The sequence below is a fragment of the Arachis hypogaea genome, chromosome 15 (genome assembly GCF_003086295.3).
Source record: "Arachis hypogaea cultivar Tifrunner chromosome 15, arahy.Tifrunner.gnm2.J5K5, whole genome shotgun sequence".
NCBI classification, from domain to species: domain Eukaryota; kingdom Viridiplantae; phylum Streptophyta; class Magnoliopsida; order Fabales; family Fabaceae; genus Arachis; species Arachis hypogaea.
Window position 1 is genome coordinate 53001686 of NC_092050.1, and position 8564 is coordinate 53010249.

At 41.6% G+C, this 8564-nt stretch overlaps 1 non-coding gene across 1 annotated transcript; it reads right to left on the reverse strand.

The window, feature by feature from the left end:
* Nucleotides 1-4650: 4650 nt before the first annotated feature.
* Nucleotides 4651-4757, reverse strand: LOC112753407 (small nucleolar RNA R71). The gene has a single exon (XR_003177795.1). It is a non-coding gene; the product is annotated as a small nucleolar RNA R71 (small nucleolar RNA).
* Between the last annotated feature and the right edge of the window lie 3807 nt (nt 4758-8564).

Sequence of the window (8564 nt, forward strand, 5' to 3'; positions counted from 1 at the left end):
AGCTAGATTGATGGCGGCATTCATGAGAGTCCGGAAAGTCTAAACCTTGTCCGTGGTATTCCGAGTAGGACTCTGGGATTGAATGACTGTGACGAACTCAAAGCTCGCGAGTGCTGGGCGTAGTGACAGACGCAAAAGGATAGTAAATTCTATTCCAGTATGATCGAGAACCTCCAAGATGATTAGCCATGCAGTGAAAGCGCATCGGATCATTTTCACAGAGAGGAATAGGATGCAACCAATGACAAGGGTGATGCCTCCAAACGATTAGCCGTGCTATGACAGAGCATTTGGACCATTTTCCCGAGAGGATTGAAAGTAGCCATTGGCACCGGTAGCATCCTTACAAAAAGCCAGCCATAGAAAGGAGTAAGACTGATTGGATGAAGACAGCAGGAAAGCAGAGGTTCAGAGGAACGATTGCATCTCCATACGCTTATCTGAAATTTTCACCAATGATTTACATAAGTATTTCTATCCTTCTTTTATTACTTATTTTCGAAAACCCCATTACTATTTTATATCTGCCTGACTGAGATTTACAAGGTGACCATAGCTTGCTTCATACCAACAATCTCCGTGGGATTCGACCCTTACTCATGTAAGGTATTACTTGGACGACCCAGTGCACTTGCTGGTTAGTTATGCGAAGTTGTGAAGATATGTTTAGACCATGGTTCTGTGCATCTGTTTTTGGTGCCATCGCCAGGGAGTCAATTTCGAATAATAATTCACAACCTGAGTAACAATTTCGCATACCAAGGAGGCAGGTCAACCCTCATCGTCAGCAGCAGCAGCAGGACCCCCCTCTACTTCAGCAGCCGCAGCATCCTTACCACCACCACCACTAGCACCTGAGCCGACTTATCTGTTGGTGCAGCACCTGCTTCGCTTCATGGAACGGTTCGAGCATCGTGTCATGCGACGTCTCGATCGCATCGACCAGTTGTTTGTATCATAGGGCATCAAGCTACCGCCGCTCCCAGACTCTCCCACTTACGACGAGCAGGATCAGGAGGAGGAGCTGGCTGAGGAGCCGACTCATCAGGATGCACCTCTAGAGACACAGGCCACTGCTGAGGTCCAGCAGCCTCCTGAGGATCCACAGCCACATTCAGAGCCACAGCCAGTCCCAGTCCCACAGCCTGAGCCTGAGGAGCCCGGCGCGATTGTTGACCCCATCCCGAGCTTCAGCAGTAGCATCGAGGATGATGCTTGATTCTAAAAGTGTGGGGAGGTCACCGTTCGTGACTGGTGTTTACATTTATGTGGTGAACTTTCGGACATCCATCTTTAGTTTCTGTTACTTTATGTTATTTTGCACTTTATATTTTAGATCCTTTCGGGATGACTGTATATATTTGCTATTGTAGATACTCTTGTTTTGGTCGTTGCCTACTTTTATTATTATTATTATTATTATTATATATATATATATATATATATATATATATATATATGTTTGCATCTTAGTTCTTGATTGTGATTAGAAAGGTGTTGTGGATTGACAGAATTCTAGTTAACCCTTTTTATATCAGAATTATGTTTCGATTGAAAAAGCGGTAAACTAAGAAAATTCTAGTTAAAACTTTCTAAATCACAACAATGCATTAGAATAAGCTTAGTCAATATGATGAAAATTTTCAAGAAATTCATTTTTAGGGTACCACCCAATTGGTTGAAATTTTTTTTTTAGAACTTGCTTGAATTATATACTTGTGGATCATGTTTTGAGCAAAGAACACAAGCATGTGAGGTTTGAGCCTAATTGTGTGGTTACATCCTATGACCACTTACTTTCATTCTTGTGTGCATTATTCTCTTCCTATGATTGTAATCTTTGATTTGTTTAATTCTATATGTCCATTATTTTGTGTATACATGCATTTATATGATTGAGGCCATTGTTCAAATAGCTCACTTACCCATGTAAGTCTACCTTTTATCTTCCATTGATAACCAATTTGAGCCTATGCTTAACCCATTTGTTCATAATTTTAGCACATTACAAGCCTAAGTGAAAGTAAAAGAGAAGCCAACATTAGTGACACTCACTTTTGTCACTAACGTTGGCCAAGCTACAATGAGCCACGTTAGTTGCCACGTTAACTTAGTTAACGTGGAAGCTAACGTGGAGAAAGCAAGTGATCGCCAACATTAGTGACACTTACCTTTGTCACTAACGTTGGAATGAGCGCTAACGTTGAGGATAGGATGATGAGCCAACGTTAGTGACACTCACCTTTGTCACTAACGTTGGAGATGGCTATCATTACCACGTTAGAAGCCACGTTAACTTAGTTAACGTGGACTCTAACGTGGGAAGTAGGGGCACCTTGGAACGTTAGTGACAAAGGTAAGTGTCACTAACGTTCTCGAAGAATTGGCAAGCCTACGTTAAGAGCCACGTTAACTAAGTTAACGTGAACTCTAACATAGGGGGAGGGAGGACTCTCAACGTTATTGGAAAAGGTGAGTTCCAATAACGTGTGCGAAGGATCAAGAGGCAACGTTAGTGGTCACGTTGATGCCACTAACGTTGAAGTTAACGTGGATCATCCCTGGGTGAGGAACGTTAGTGAAAAAGGTGATTGTCACTAACGTTCTCGAACCCACACTCTCACTTAACGTTAACACCACTAACGTCCTGAGCTAAAGACCCTGCCTACTTCACACTTTCTCTCTGCAAGTAAAGCTAAGCCCACTGCGGAAGATAACTGTTTCAAACTCAAGATCCAAAGGCCCATATCCAAGACTTAAAGAATCAACTAGAAGATCAGAAGAGTAATATATATAGGGGTAGTTTTGAATTAGAAAAAAAGCTTCGGGGGGGAGTGAGGAATTTTGAGAACTATTCTCTATTTACTTTTTCTACACTTCTAGTTTACTTTTCATAATGTATTTTCCATCTTTGTTTTCCATTTCCAGAGCTATGAACAACTAAACCCCTTTCATTGGGTTAGGGAGCTCTATTGTAATTTGATGGATCAATATTAGTTTTCATTACTCTTCTTCTATCTTTTCTCTTGATTTTACTATAAAGCTTTCAATCTTCATCCAATTGGGTAGTTATCTTGGAAAAGAAGCTATTCATACTTGGATCTCTTCTGAACCTTGGAAGAGGAATGAAAAGATAATGCTAGAAATGCTTTCTCATGTTGGACCAAATTGGGTTTGGTTGGGTATGGTGACTATAATCCTACCAACACTTGATTTGGGAATGCATGTGGTATAATCAGTGACCATACTTCATCTCTTCTCATGAGCAATTGACCAAGGAATTGGCTATTGATCAAGATTTGAGAGATTGAATTGCCAAGGAATTAAAATTCGATCACTTAAGATTGCCAAGGAGATCAATGAATGCATTGATTGAGGAAGAGATGAAAATGAACTTGATCCGGAGAATGCAACATCTCCTAAGCCCAATGAATCCCCATTTCTTATCTTACCCATTCTCTTTAATTTCTACAATTTACTTTCATGAGCATCTTCCCCATTCCCATTTACAAATCTGCAATTTACTTTTCTTCATTTACTTTCAGCTCTTTACTTCCATCATTTATATTTTCTGCTATTTACTTTCCTGCCATTTAATTTCCTGCAACTCACAAACCAAATTCTGCTTCGCTCAACTAGAACATTCCTCTAATTAAAATTGCTTGACCAATCAATCCCTGTGGGATTCGACCTCACTCTATTGTGAGTTTTTACTTGACGACAATTCGGTATACCTGCCGAAGGAAAATTGTTGAGAGACAAGTTTCCGTGCTATCAAGTTTATGGCGCCGTTGCCGGGGATTGATTTTGTATCAACAATGACTAAATTGGAGGATAACTAGATTAAGCATTTTTCTTCTGTTTGATTTAAATTTCTGTTTGAGTTAATTACTTTCAGTTTTAGTTATTTTCCTCCCTTCCCCCCTACTCCTTTTTCTTAGTTATTTACCATTCAATTCACTAACCCGCTAACTGTTTGATATATTGCATCACTCACACTAACAGCAATTTTAACAAGAGTACTTTCGGCATCTATTTCCTTCCTTGTGCCTTGTTGGTTGTATGATAGGGAGAAGAAGCGGGGATTGAACTTTCTTTGATTCTGAACCTGAGTGGACTTTCCTTAGATTAAGGAGGGAAGCAAGAGGAAAGAGAGTAGTTGGTGCTGAGGAAGAGGAGGAGTACTTTGAACCAGACATGGATGAAAACATGGAGAACCATCATGAAGAAGAGGCTCACAACCATGGCAGAGAAGGTCTAGCAAATCATGCTGGGCAAGAGAGAAGAGTTCTAGGCTCTTACATCAACCCAAACCCAGAAAACTGTGGGAGTAGCATCCAAAGGCCAACCATACATGCCAACAACTTTGAACTAAAGCCACAGCTCATCACCCTTGTTCAGAACAACTGTTCATTCAGAGGAGGCGTCCAAGAAGACCCCAATCAACATCTAACCACCTTCCTGAGGATATGCGATACTGTGAAGTCCAATGGTGTTCATCCTGACACCTATAGACTACTTCTGTTTCCCTTCTCACTCAAGAACAAGGCATCCAAATGGCTAGAGTCCTTCCTAAAGGAGAGTTTAGCAACCTGGGAAGATGTGGTGAACAAATTCCTGGCAAGATTTTATCCTCCTCAACGAATTAACAGGTTGAGAGATGAGGTAGAAACATTCAGACAGCAAGATGGTCAGACTCTATACGAAGCATGGGAGAGGTTCAAGGACCTGACAAGAAGGTGCCCACCAGATATGTTCAATGAATGGGTACAGCTACACATTTTCTATGAAGGCCTTTCTTATGAATCAAAGAAGGCAGTAGACCATTCATCTGGGGGATCTCTGAACAAGAGGAAGACCATTGAGGAGGCCATAGATGTCATTGAAACTGTAGCAGAGAATGACTATTTCTATGCTTCTGAAAGAGGCAACACTAGAGGAGTGATGGAACTAAACAATGTGGATGCACTGCTGGCCCAAAACAAGCTTATTACCAAGCAGCTGGCTGACCTCACCAAGAAGATGGAGAGGAACCAAGTGGCAGCAATCACCACCTCATCGGCAACCCAAGAAGGAGTGAATGCAGAGGCAGAAAGAGAGCAAGAACAAGCCAACTACTTTGGAAACTCTCCCAGGCAGACCCATGATCCTTACTCCAAAACGTACAACCCTGGTTGGAGGAATCACCCAAACTTTGGATGGGGAAATCAACAAGATCAAAGCCAAGATCAGAGACGTCACAACCCCAACAACCATGCAGCTCACCAACATTCCACACAGAGATCATATCAGCACCACCCTAACAATACCTCTCCACATCCATACCAAAACCAAAATGACCCAACTCAACCATCCACTCTCAACTCACCATCATCTGAAGAAAGACTATCCAAAATTGAGACTCTGCTTGAAGGCATATGCAAAGAGATTCAAGATAATAAGGTATTCAAAGAGGAGGTGCGAGCTAGTATCAAGAACCAGGGGGACACCATCAAGAGGCTGGAATTTCAAGTGGGATACTTATCTGAAAAGATTCCCAAATAGGCTGGAATTTCAAGTGGGATACTTATCTGAAAAAGATTCCCAAACCTACTAATAGCTTCCCAAGTGACACAGAGAAAAATTCGAGAGGTGAAGCAAAGAAAGTCAGATGGAAAGATTGCAAGATGGTTACTATAAGTAATAAGAAGACTGAGGAAAAGCAAAACAAGCCATTGGAACAACTTGGAGAGACATCAGCAGAGAAATAGGAAAAAGATCACCAAGAACCCAAAATTTCACAAAAAGAGCTGACACAGAAGGAGCTACTGAAACTCTATGCACCGTTTCCCCAATTACTCAATGGTGCTATAGAGAAGAGAATATACTCAAGGTTTCTTGATCTGTTTGCATCCCTCCATGTAAACATACCATTCATCAAGGCTCTCTAACAAATGCCATCATACATTAAGTATATGAAGGAGCTGCTGACAAGGAAAAGCTCACTCAAGGGAGGACAAACAATAGTGATGAATAAGGAGTGCAGTGCTCTCATTCAACCAGAGTTGCCTATAAAAAGGAAGGACCCAGGGAGTTTTCACATCCCCTGTATCATAGGAGAAACAATGTTTGATAAATCACTCTGCGATTTGGGAGCAAGCATCAACTTAATGCCTTTATCCTTTATGAAAAGGCTGCAGATCAATGAGATAATACCCACAGATGTAGTTATCAGGCTGGCTGACAAAACTCAAAAACAAGCAGTAGGAGTGGTTGAAAATGTGCTGGTAAAGGTGGGAAAATACTTCCTTCCCACAGACTTTGTCATCTTGGACATGGAAGAAAGTCACACTCACCCAATCATATTGGGAAAACCTTTCTTAGCTACAGCTAGATCACTCATAGATGTGGAGCGAGGGGAGCTAATTTTGAGGATCCATGATGAACAACTCAGCTTCAATGTCTTCAAACTCTCACAAGAAACAGATCATAATGAGATACTGAGGGGGGAGGCAAGCACTGAAGCACAACCAACACCTCTGGGAAACCAATTGGTTGAAGAACAAGGCCATCAGCAGCTGTCACAGCTCAGGGAAAATAAGGAGGAACCTAAACTACCAGAGTCATATGAGACCAGCAACAAAATTCCCTTAGAAGAGGAGGTCACAAAGAGCAAGGCAACATCAAAAGGGACAAAGAAGAAGGCACCAAGGAGGTGGAGGAACAAGAAGATCCCTATAGAGGACTTCTCTCCAGAGGATAAAGTGATCTCAGCTTACTTCCCAGATATTCCACCTCATCTCCCCACTATCCCATCTCAGTTACCTAAGGTCTTCACCATCAACAGAGTTCTTTCCTTAGAACATGTGGAGATCCTTGATGAAGCCAATGGATATAGGTGTACTGCAAGAGGGGAAGATCTGAAGCATTACCAACCACCATGACAAAGGCAAAACGTCAAGCTAGTGACGCTAAAGAAGCGCTTCATGGGAGGCAATCCATGTTTTACATGCTTTTAAAAGTAGTTAATAATGCAAGGTTCAGGGATTTCAAATCAACTTGACATGGACTTGAATGAATCCTTGTGTGCAACATATAGTGAAGAACAAGTTTGGTGTTCAAGGCACACTAAGAGAACATCAATGTAACCCATATCATGTCACTCTTGGGGGCCTTGAACAAATCTTTTACACCACACGGCACCAAACTAAGTTTGGTATTGCCATTGTTGCACACATGGATGTTGAGTTAGTTAGTTGGTTTGCTCTAATGAATAGCACTTAGTTAGTTAAAACAAAAACTTTAAAAAGTAGTTATTCTTTTAATTTTGCCGCCACTTTCCACACATAATTTTTTTAATCACAATTCTTTTATTTTGTAGGAGAAAAGAAAGGGGTATTGAAGTGGATTGAGTGGACAATTGAAAGGAGAAGTTTCAGCCACTTCATGAAGGGGGAGTACACACTTGTCCTCAAGGGGAATACATTGGAAAATGTGGCCATGCAACATTGGAAGAAGGATACTCTTGGAGACCGAACCAATTCCCTTCATAAAGTTGATGATCCTTGTCCTCTTCCCATGATAAACCCCATCCGTCCGTCACACAACAACTCCATCAATCCACACCTTCCATTCACTCACCACCTTTCTATATAAGTAATCCGTATTCCGTACCCCACCTTCACATTCCACTCCCACTCTTCACACCTCTCCCTTTTCGGAACCAAGCACTTCTTACCCCATTAAAAACACTCTCACCAACTCCCTTCATTGCACCAAATCCTAATCAACCGAAGCCCATTCTCCACACCCTTTCTTTTTAAAAGTCTCTCATGGCATCATCAAGCTCTAAAAGAAGAAGGGGAAAGGAGCCTATGGAGCAACGCCCTTTTGATGAAAAGAAGTTCAGAACTTTTTATCATACATTACAGTACGGATGGATGGTTGATAAGGAGATTGTCTATGAGCTGGGCTTTCAAGTCAGAAAAATTGAGTGTCCCAAAATCACAAAGAAGGTGGAAAAGAGAAGATGGGAGCTCCTCACTGATCCGGTCACTAGGGTAAATGCAAATCTTGTAAGAGAATTTTATGCAAATGCTGTTCGATATGATAAGGCAGATGAGTCTTATACAAGTTTTGTAAGAGTAAAAACCGTGGATTTTAGTCCCATGAGTGTGATGAGAGCATTAAAGTTGCGGTCTATACCATTTGAGGAAGAGAGCTATCATTCAAGAATTGATAACAGCCCAAATTATGACCAGATTGTGCGAGATATATGTGTACCAGGTGCTGACTGGGTGCGAGATTCCGAAAGGAAACCCAAGTTCATTAAGAGAGGGGACCTCACTCCTGAAGCAAAGGGGTGGTTCAAAATTATAAGGAGATCCATCCTCCCTACAAGGAACAACTCAGAGGTGAATCTCAAAAGAGCCACAATGGTACACTGTATACTCAAAGGAGGAGAGATCAAGGTTCATGAACTCATAGCCCACGGCATTAGGAAGAGGGCCGAAAATAGCGATTCTAGAGGAAAGTTACGCTACCCCAGCACTATTTTCCGACTCTATGACAAGGCTTGGGTGGTG